This window comes from Arvicola amphibius, chromosome 8 (genome assembly GCF_903992535.2).
Source record: "Arvicola amphibius chromosome 8, mArvAmp1.2, whole genome shotgun sequence".
NCBI lineage: Eukaryota > Metazoa > Chordata > Mammalia > Rodentia > Cricetidae > Arvicola > Arvicola amphibius.
The window spans coordinates 105,460,513-105,471,766 of NC_052054.1; the positions used below are offsets into that span (position 1 = coordinate 105,460,513).

Genomic DNA, 11,254 nt, shown 5'->3' on the forward strand with positions numbered 1-11,254 from the left:
AGTGACTTCCAGCTAAGGGATCTCTATGGACAGAATTCATTTATCTCTCTGGCATTCACAGGCTTGACCTTTCTTTTTTCAAATGTGTGTGTGTGCGCGCGCGCCACTGTATACATATGGAGATCAGAGGACTATGTGCAGGAGTTGGTTCTCTCTTTCTACCCTGTGGGGCTGAGGATCAAACTAAGGCTGTCTGACTTGGTAGCAAGTGCTTCTATCTGCTGAGGCATCTCACTGGTCCCTTGACCTTTCAAAATCATCACTGTGGCCCTAAACCACAGCATAGGCTCCAATTCAGTGAATTTAAGCACTTACTCTGGATTTCTAAATCCAAACCCAAGATTTGCCCAGAATATACTGCTAAACCTCAGATTCCAGCCCATGCCATTATGGTGCGCTGCTGTCCTCTGCTGGCCATTTGTAGTACTTCAGACAGCATTTTAAAAATAACCCTAATGGCAAAATGAGTAAGAGAACAAGTCAACAAGAAGAAATGCAATGGGGTAATATATATATGTGTGTGTGTGTGTGTGTGTGTGTGTGTGTGTGTGTGTGTGTGTGTACATATATATGTATATGTATATATATGTATATATGTATGTGTATATATATATATATATATATATATATTTTTTAAAGTTAATACTCCTGGTTGTGGCCATGAATCTCCATCTGCATGCCAGAGCAACCGGAGAAACTTTGACACCCCAGGTCAGCGCAGTGCCTACAGTTGCCACTTGCCCTTCCTCAGCATATATCAGGACTGGGGCTAGGAGCCTTCATCTGAGTCACACACTCTGCCCACCAAGCTCTCGTTCTGCAGGTTGCCCCTAAGCTTCTGTCTCTGCTCATTAGAGCTATGTCACTAGTGAAAGGGCCTGCAGCACGAATAAGAAAAACCCAGAGACAGATATCGGGGTTCAAGATAAAGATCAGAAAAGCAAAGCAGCCAACCACTAGAGAGACCTTTTACTGCTACCAAATCTTCAGACTGAAAGGGCGAGATCATGTCTCCACAAATCCTCAGACTCCACAGTCCACTGAGTTCCTGTCTCTTCCCCTTTATATTCCTATCCGCCCAGCCATATATATCACTCCTGTCTCCACCTTCTTGGTGCTGGGATTAAAACTGTGTGACTCTCAAGCACTGGGATTAAAGATGGGAACCTCCACACCACCTGGATCTGTTTCTGGATCCATCTTGTGTAGCCCAGGGTGGCCTTGGTCTGTCTCGCTAGGATTAAAGGTGTATGCCACCACTCCCTGGCCTATATATGACTGCTCTGCCCTCTGATCTTCAGGCAAGCTTTATTTATTAAAACACAAAAACATAGCACTATAGGGGTCTCATGAATGATTGGGGAAATGTCATGGAAAAGAAATGGAAGGCAAAGGGGACGGCTGTGAAAGCAGAAACTTTTGACTAACGTATGTACACACGTAACTGGATCAAGAAAGGCTTTCAGGTTTAAAAAAAAAAAGATGCCGATACTCATTAAAATTCAAGAACTTCAAACTGAAACTCCAAGAGAAGCTCAGTCAGATGGTGCATGCGTCAGGGTTCTTTAGAGAGAAGTGATGGAATGAATCTATATATACAAAGGGGTTTATGAAGAGCAACTCACAGGCTGTGGTCCAGGTAGTCCAACAATAACTCTCTACCAACAGAAGGCCCAAGAACCCAGCAGCTGCTCAGTCCACAAGGCTGGATGTCTCAGTTGGTCTTCAGCCTACACCAGAATCCCGAACAAGTAGGCGTAATGCCAATGAAGGAACAGATTTGCCATCAGAGCAAGCAGGAACAGCAAGCTTCCTTCTTCCACGTCCTTTAAATAGGCTACCAGCAGAAGGTGTGGCCCAGATGAAAGGTGGATCTCCCACCTCAAAAGATATGGATTAAAAGTAGTTCTTCCGACTTTGAATGATTTAATATTAAAAAAAATCCCTCACAGCCCTTTGGTTTTAGTTAATTCCATATGTTGTCAAGCTGACACCAAGAATACCCATCACAGATGACAATGTCTAGGTACCAGTGATCTTTAAAAATCACAACTACTCTAAAACCTCAACCATTCCACTTAGAGAATTTTCCTTAACAAAATGATCAGAGGGCTGGTGAGTGGCTCAGTAAGAACACTGGCTGCTCTTCCAGAGGACCCAGACTGGGTTCCCAGCACCCACATGGTGGCTCACAACCATCTCCAACTCCAGTCCCTGGGAATCTGCTGCCCTTTCCTGGCCTCCACAGCCACCAAGGACACACATGGTGCACAGACAGACAAGTCAACAAAGTGCCCACATACATAAAATAATTTTTATAAGGAATCCTTGCAGTGATGAAAACATTCTGTATCTTAACTGTGATTGTGGGCACCTGAGCCTACAGAGGTGAACATGTTACCGTCCGGGGTCTTAAATCAGGTTCGCTTTCTCTGCCAATTAAAGGCAGGGAAAATCTCCAGGGCTACAGGTATCAGCGAAGAAATCTCAAACACAGCAAGAAAGGCTAGTTTTGTGGTGAGGGCACACACACACACACACACACACACACACACACACCAGTCCATCAGCAGGGGCCCTCCTGCCGGGGGGATGGGGAGCCCACAAAGTCTTTGTTTTAAGCTGCCAGGCTTTTGTCTCAAGTCAGGAGGATGAGGAAGATGCCAGCCATCTTGGAAGTTGGCCATCTTTATTATGTAGTTGTACCAGTTAGTCTTTATGTCAACCTGATGCAGCTAGAACCATTTGAGAGAAGAGAAGCTTAATTATGAAGATGCCGCCACAAGTTCTAGCCGTCAGCAAGCCTATAGGGTATTTTCTTCCCTAGTGACTTCAGGGGGTGGGTCCAGCCCATTGTGGGTAGGCCATCCCAGGGCTAGTGGGCCTGGGTGCTACAAGAAAGAACGCTGAGCAAGCTGTGGGAAGCGAGCCCATGAACCGCACTCCTTTCTGGCCTCTTCATCAGCTCTGCCTCCAGGTAGGTTCCTGCCCTGTCTGAGTTTCTGGTCTTGACTTCCTCTAATGATAAACAGGGATGTGTTAGTGTAAGCCAAATAAACCCTTTCCTTCCCAAACTACTTCTAGTTACTGTATTTCTTCACAGTCATGGAAACCCTAACTAAGACAGAATTGTTACCAGGATAATGGGGTGCTGCTCTGTCAGACCTGACCGTGTTTTCTGGGGAGGATTGTGGAATGACTTTGTAACTTTGGGCTGGAAAAGCCACGAGTACTCAAAGCTTGGTGAGCCTTTCTGTGGGAGCCTGGAGATCAGGAGTTGTAAAAACGCAGGGAATGAGGCCTGGCTTGGGAAGTTTCAGAGGGAAGCAAACACTCTAGCAGGCTATTTGTGTGAAGAATCCGTGGTGTCTGATGAGCTGGAACCGAAGAGGCAGATGTGATTAGCAAGAGACCAGCATCATGGACGTGAAACCTTTGCTTTACGGGGACAACCCATGCCGTCAGCTGGAGCTGAGAAATTAGCAGTGATTACCAGCTAAGTTAGAGACCAGCGTCGCTGAGGTGAAATCTGGGAAGTTTCCTCAGTGTTGATGCACAGAAACTGTGCTCCAGAGGTGGCCAAGGTTGTGCCTTGAGCTGGCAGCCAAAACTTGGTGATGTTTAAGCCTCCCAGGTGGTAACTGGTTTTGAGGGCATGAATGAAGAGGTCGTGGAGAAGAGCTGAGGCTTGGCACCATGAGAGCCCAGGATAGACCATTGGTGGAGCTGCTGCCTCAGCACCGTTTTCTTAATTAGTGATGATATAGGAGGGCCCAGGCAATTGTGAGTGGGACCACTCTGGAGGAAAAGTGGTCCTGGACTCTGTAAGAAAGCAGGCTATGCAAGCCATGAGGAGCAAGCCTGTAAACACACCCCTATCAACTCCGCTTCAATTCTTGCCCCGAGGTCCCAGCCCTGCCTTCTTTCAATGATCAACTGTGATGTGGAAGCGTGGGCCAGATAAACCCTTTCCTCCCCAAGCTGCTTTTGGCCATGGTGTTTCGTCACAGCAATAAAAGATTTTATATTTATAGGTTTAACTATGTGTATCTATGTGTGGGTTTGTGCACATGAACGCGGTGCCTATGGAGGCCCATAGACAATGTCAGATCCCCAGAGTCACAGGAAGTGGCAGCCATCTGACCTGACTGCTGGGAACTCAACTCGGATCCTCTCCAAGAGCAGAGTACGCTCTTAGCTGCCATCTCTCTAGTCCTAAACTCTGTGTACCTGGAAGACAACTGGCGTCTGGGAGTGCCCAGTAACCTGAGTTCAATTTTAAACTACAACATGGAAGCGTGTTCACAATCTACTAAGAGAATGAAGAGAAATTAGAGCCTGGCTGACAACTCCTTAGCTCATCTGCAATCCAGGCCTAAACCCAGGCCTTGACCCCTCCCATTGACCATTCCCCAGAGGCACAGCACAGGACTTCAAACCCTGCAGGAAAGTGGTTACAGACTGAGCCCAAGTCCCAGCTGGGTAGAAGTCTCCGCTTCAGCACACAGTGCACCACGGCCTGTGTCCTTGTTAGTAAGCCGACAGTTAACTCCCCACCCAAGTGCTGAGATGCGGCTCACTGTGTAGTGCATTCATGTGCTAGATGCCCGACCTGAGAGAGCCTAAGTGGCCCCACTCGCTGCGAGGTGAGGCCCTGGTCAGTGTTTCATGGCAAGGGCTAGTAATTCTGGCAATTATTGTAATCCCAGATAAGGCTACACCCTAAAGCTCCACGGAACCACGGAAGCCACCTTCTACCCACCCCTGCTCAGACTGCTTAGATTCAGGAAAGCCTTGTTTGCCAGGCACCTCACAAGATCCTGCAGACATAGTTAGACACGGGGTACTGCGGACATAAGACACAGAGCACAGTCCTGCTTTCCAAGTGCCAGATTCTGCAGGCAGACAAGTACTTCCCAAGAGGGTTGTCTTAGTTAGGGTTTCTATTGCTGTGAAGAGACACCATGATCATGGCAACTCTTATAAAGGAAAACAAACCCCTTTTTGGGGTGGCTCACTTACAGTTCACGATCATTATGGTGGGACACGGTGGCATGCAGGCAGACATGGTGCTGGAGAAGTAGCTGAGAGTCCTACATCTTTGCAGGCAACAAGAAGTGACCTCAGACACTGGGCCATATCTTGAGCATATATGAGACCTCAAAGCCGGCCCCCACCATAACATACTTCCTCCAACAAGACGACACCTATTCCACAGGGCCACACCTCCTAAGAGTGCCACTCTCTTTGGAGGCCACCACTAGGGTCATGCAGGTAACAGGAGCAGAGCAAGGTGCACAGGAGGAGTAATCTCAGGAAGGTTGGACTTGCGGCTGAGTGCTGGCCAGTTAAACTAGAAAGGACGAGCCAGGCTGAGCACGGTGCACCAAAGTAAAGTGGCGCAGATGGGGAAAGCATCTCCCAGGGGCTACAGCAACTCAGAGAGGAAGAGTTCATGCTAAAAGCATCAGTCGTTGTCCGGGACTAGGGCTCAGGACGTCAGAAGCACAAGACCACTTTGGTGGGAAGATCTTTAGTGTTTTTACTGAAAAGCAATGTACATTGGACTCAAATACACTGGGATTTTTAGCAAGGAAGCATTTTTGTTTAAGTTTAGGTGTACCTGGCTTTATATAAATATTTTCATATTTACTCAGGAACAAGTGGGGGTTACTGTCAAAGGTGTGTGCATGTGTGTGCACCACAAACATCAGAGAACAATTTCGTGGAGTCAGTTCTCTCCTTCCACATTACCCGTGTTCCAGGGATGGAATTTAAGTTACCAGGCCCACATAGTAAGTGCAATTACCTGCTGACCCATCCTGAAGACCCGTAACTAGTTATTTAAAAGAGAAAAAACACTCTCAGATTTTGATAGTAGGACTCGACTATAAACTTTAAATTTTATTTTCTGTAAAATCACCTATTCAGCTAAGGATGGACAGGAATCACTAAACCCTTAGTAACAAACAGGAACATGAGCCCAGAACCTTTGTGAAGGTGTGATCTTCCATGGTTTTTACTTATTACTTTTTAGTTTTGCAGTGTTGAGCATCAAACCAGGGCCTTGCACTCTATCAGTGAGCTACTTCCCTGCCCTAACGTTCATCATCCTTTCCTCCTGTTTCTCCTTTCTTGAGACAAGGTCTCTCTTAGAACTAACTCTGTAGACCAGGCTAAGCTCAAACTCCCAGAGATCCACCTCCTCCTGCCTTCCAAGTGCTGTAATTAAAGGTATGTGAGCCATAGAGCCTGGCTTATTTTTTAAGTACACTTAGAGTGTGTGTGTGTGTGTGTGTGTGTGTGTGTGTGTGTGCAGGCCTGCATGCCACAGAGCACATGTGTTGATAAGAGAACAATTTGAAGTTGTTGGCACTGTATGTGGTCCCAGGATGGAACTCATTGTTTGGCTCGACAGCAGGCAGCTTTCCCTACCTTTAATTTCTTGATTTCCTTATCTCATGAATAAATCATAATCATTCATCTCCTTCCAGAAAACTGTCATTAATTTAAATTGCTATTTAAACTTTTAATATATTTAATAATAAACTATTTAATCTTAAGCTTTTGTAGTCCTCTTTGCTCATTTGTCTTTGCTCATTGGTTTGGTATTTTTTTCTCTTTTTAGAAAAAGCTCTGCCTTATAATTTTGACTTTACAGATCACCTCTACTCATCTATAATTTCTTTCAATCCACTCTGTTGTGGTTTTAGGGCAGTCTAACACTTGTAACCCATGCTGGCCTGGAGCTCACTCTATAGCTACCTAGGCTTTCCCTAAACTAGTCTCCTGCTTCACTCTGAGGACAAGGACTACAAGCATCAACCTTCATAGTTGGCTTCCATCGACTGTAATCTTATATATTTCGACCTTCGGCTGCATTCCTAACAGAAAATAATGTGTACTCAAAAAGGATGTTAATGAACCAGTTTTTAAATGTTTGAAGTGGCAAGAGAGATGGGAATAGTTCTAATACTGAGAATACAAATCAGGATGTGACTCAAACGTGGTTTGGTACAGGGACAAAATGGGATGGACCTCAAATTCTCATCAGGTAGTGACTATGACGGTCTGCACTGTGTCTAAATTCATTCTGAAGGCCGACACCCTGGTGTGAACGTATTTTAAGTGGATCTCTAAGGAGGTAAAGGTTACATGAGATCTTGAGGGTAGGAGTCATCTGTATCCACAGAGTAAAGGTCCCGGGAGGACAGAGAAGACCTGAGGACAAGTGTCTGCACATGAAGGAGGCAGGCCTCAGGAGAAACCAATCCTGCCAACACCCTGACCTTGGACTCCCCGCCCCCACACTGTGAGAAAATTAACTTCTGTTGTTTAAGACACATGGCCTAAGGTCTTTTGTTATGGCAACAGAAGAAACTTGGATGGTGAACATCATTTATTGACAACAGATCTGGGAAGTGGCCAGCTGGCTGGGTTTTCCACACTGAACAGCCAGGGATGGAGTGTGGGTTAGAACTGGAGCCACAGGAGTGAATCACACAGCCTATGGAGAACATGTAAAAGAAAATAAGGTTGCAGTGGACTCCCAGCAAGCACATATAACTGGACTCTAAAGACAATGCTTCTTGTCAGAGCTGGGACCTATAAAGACCTCTCCACCTCAAAGGCTTGTGTCTGGTCCAGGATGGCGGAGATGCCAGGAGACGGAACCTGGATAGTGGGGAGGGCGGTGCATCTTGTCCCAGGCCCTGCTCTCACTCTCTCTTCACAGCTGTCTACAAGTAAGCAATCCAGCTCCACCATGATGCTCGACCCCACCACTGCCCAAAAACAATGGAGACCAGGGACCGTGGGCTGAAGATCTGGATTTTCTCGGGTTATTTTATCATGGCAACAGAAAGTAACTAACACATTCCTGGAGAAATTCAGAGTAGGCAGAGAAACACAGGAAAGGCCCGAGGACATGAGTGCCGTGGAAGCTGAGAACACCAGTGCAAGCAGCTCATCGATGCTAGCTGCCACACAAAGATTTACGATTAACACTGACACTGTCAGAAAGCTCGAGGTCATGGTACCCTTGACCAAAAGGAAGGAAAAATGGAGGGTGGCTGTTTGGAGGCAGGTGCAGTGAGGAGGGGGAGGTGGCTGTGCAGAGGCAGGTGCAGTGAGGAGAAGGGAGGTGGCCGTGCAGAGGCAGGTGCAGTGAGGAGAAGGGAGGTGGCTGTGCAGAGGCAGGTGCAGTGAGGAGGGGGAGGTGGCTGTGCAGAGGCAGGTGCAGTGAGGAGAAGGGAGGTGGCTGTGCAGAGGCAGGTGCAGTAAGGATGGGGGAGGTGGCCGTGCAGAGGCAGGTGCAGTGAGGAGGGGGAGGTGGCCGTGCAGAGGCAGGTGCAGTGAGGAGGGGGAGGTGGCCGAGCAGAGGCAGGTGCAGTGAGGAGAAGGGAGGTGGCTGTGCAGAGGCAGGTGCAGTAAGGATGGGGGAGGTGGCCGTGCAGAGGCAGGTGCAGTGAGGAGGGGGAGGTGGCCGTGCAGAGGCAGGTGCAGTGAGGAGAAGGGAGGTGGCTGTGCAGAGGCAGGTGCAGTAAGGATGGGGGAGGTGGCCGTGCAGAGGCAGGTGCAGTAAGGATGGAGGTGGCCGTGCAGAGGCAGGTGCAGTGAGGATGGGGGAGGTGGCTGTGCAGAGGCAGGTGCAGTAAGGATGGGGGAGGTGGCCGTGCAGAGGCAGGTGCAGTGAGGAGGGGGAGGTGGCCGTGCAGAGGCAGGTGCAGTGAGGATTGGGGAGGTGGCTATGCAGAGGCAGGTGCAGTGAGGAGGGGGAGGTGGCCGTGCAGAGGCAGGTGCAGTAAGGATGGAGGAGGTGGCCGTGCAGAGGCAGGTGCAGTGAGGATGGGGGAGGTGGCTGTGCAGAGGCAGGTGCAGTGAGGAGGGAGGTGGCTGTGCAGAGGCAGGTGCAGTGAGGATTGGGGAGGTGGCTATGCAAAGGCAGGTGCAGTGAGGAGGGGGGAGGTGGCTATGCAGAGGCAGGTGCAGTGAGGAGGAAGCAGAGATGAGAAAGAGTTAAGAAGCCTAATTATTAAAACAGAAAAAGGCTGTGGCTAGAACAACACAATGGGTCCAGAAAGGATCTCTCTAGGATTCTTTATCACATTACAGGCACTTGGAGTTGGAAGATGCTGAGATGCAAGAAACAATGGGGTGGAGGGAAAAAAAAGGCACAGAGGAGAAAATGAACCCACACAGAATCTCCCACTACAGTAAGAACAAAAGAGGCAAGATATAGCTGTATTTACAGGTGGAAGAGAAGACACTGGGCTTTCCTGGCTAATGTTTTCTACTTTTCCAAAGAAGTAAAATCTTGTCATTCGATGAAACGAGATAAGTGTGATGGGAAAAACCGTTGTCACTGTCAGAAAAAGGTGGAAAACAGGGCTGGAGAGAAAACTCGCCGATTAAAAAAAGCACTAGCTGCTCCTCCAGAAGACCCGAGTTGGATCCCCAGTGAAACTTCCTAACAGTCCTAGAAAACAAGAACCAGCTGACTTGGGCACTGCATGACGGCCCGACAGCTCTGAGGACCCAGTCAGGGTGGAGAACACAGATCTGCACTGAACGGAGGGATGACGACCTCTGCTGTGACCCACAGCAAGATGTGCTGGAGAGAAGGCAAGGGTGGGCCTCCCTCGTCTCGCTCCCCCATCACTCACTTCATTCTCTCGCCTCTCATGTAAGGGCCGATCTGATCGTGAACACTGTTAGCTGTGCTAGTGCTGCACAGTCAAAGATGACCTGCTTAGTAAATACAAATTTAAAGGATCCACTTACATATATCTGGGCATGGCGGTGCACACCTACAATCCCAGCACTTGGAAGGGAGGCTGAGGCAGGAGGATGTGAGTTATAAGCTACACAGCAAGACCCTGTTCCAAAAAATATCTACTTAATGAGGTCAAAAAATGGTGGGCAGGCCCTCTGTTGCTGCATCCAGCCAGTGGCTGGTTGGTATGAGAAAAAGGTATTGTAATTCTGTAAGACACATCAAGCAGGTTAATTTGAGATCATATGATGTACAAGATGGAAGATGTGAGAGAAGTTACGAAGCTGCTTCCGGAGAACCTTTGTGACGACAGGGCTGTCACATCACGACGGCCACGGGCCTGATCAGCTCTTGCCAAAGATACACTGGACAAAATATGGGGAAGACAAATTCTACCTTGAGACACCTCTGAGAGAGGTTATTTGGTAAAGAAAGAAGGCAGAATGAGTGAAGGTCTTGTTTTGTTGCTGAGGTCTGTGGATATGCCTGGTCTCAGTATAGTGAGTGCTATGAGCTCAGAATGATCTGCTCTGCAGATGTCTCACTCTAAATAAACATGTATTTCAAAGCTCCTTACTGCCCTAAGTAAGTATATAAAGGAGTATTTCAAACACAAGCACAAGTTCCTAGTGAAAAGCTTACGGAGCAGACAGACACTTGTGGCTACACAAAGAACCCCCAGAAGATGAAGGTGCAACCAAACTGCCCAAAGCCTGCTAGACTTGACACGCAAATACCTTAGGTAGAATGATGAGTCCTTCAGTAAAACTCAAACAACTGCTGCCTGTTTTAAAATAAAACTCTGGAGTCTCAGGCTGGTTGTCAGTTTAAAGACAAGTCCTCAGAGTAACAAGCAAGAGAGGGGCAAAACCAAGGGTCGGCTGGGGGTAGGTTGTAAACTACAATGTCACAACAAGATAACGGCAGGTCACATGAAGTTCAGAGTCTGGGAGTCCTTTTTTGTCACTTAGCACCAGGGCCCTTTGAATCTCTGAGTTTCCTCCAGTGTAGCAGCAATAATACCCTCACTGATCTCAAAAGATTGGAAAGGGACTGAGTGGAGGTGGGAACATTTGGCCAGAACTTTACCAGTATATTGTCATCAGCATCACTTCCAGGACGCAGCAAGCCAGGAAGATGATCCTTAGAGAGACGGACTGCCAAAACAAATGGACACCTGTGGCACACAAACCCCATTTCCTGCCTGGGTGTGGTGGTGCATGCCTTTAATCCCAGGGGCAGGCAAATCTCTAAAGTTTCAGGCCAGCCTGGTCTATAGAGCGAGTTCCAGGATATACAAAGGATATATATGGTTATACAAAGAAACGCGGTCTTGAAAAAAAAATTTAATTAAATTAAAAATAAACAAATCCCATTTCCTGATAGACTTGTCAGTGGAGGAAAAAAAGTATAAACAGTAGCTTGCTCACAGTGTGTCCCTGTCTGGAGTCTAGAAACAGTAATGGGGGGAAAAAATCT

At 47.7% G+C, this 11,254-nt stretch overlaps 1 non-coding gene across 1 annotated transcript; it reads left to right on the top strand.

Annotated features, from left to right (window-relative positions):
- Window positions 1-624: 624 nt before the first annotated feature.
- LOC119822075 lies at window positions 625-754 on the top strand. The gene has a single exon (XR_005286681.1). It is a non-coding gene; the product is annotated as a small nucleolar RNA SNORA44 (small nucleolar RNA).
- The last annotated feature ends 10,500 nt before the right edge of the window (window positions 755-11,254 follow it).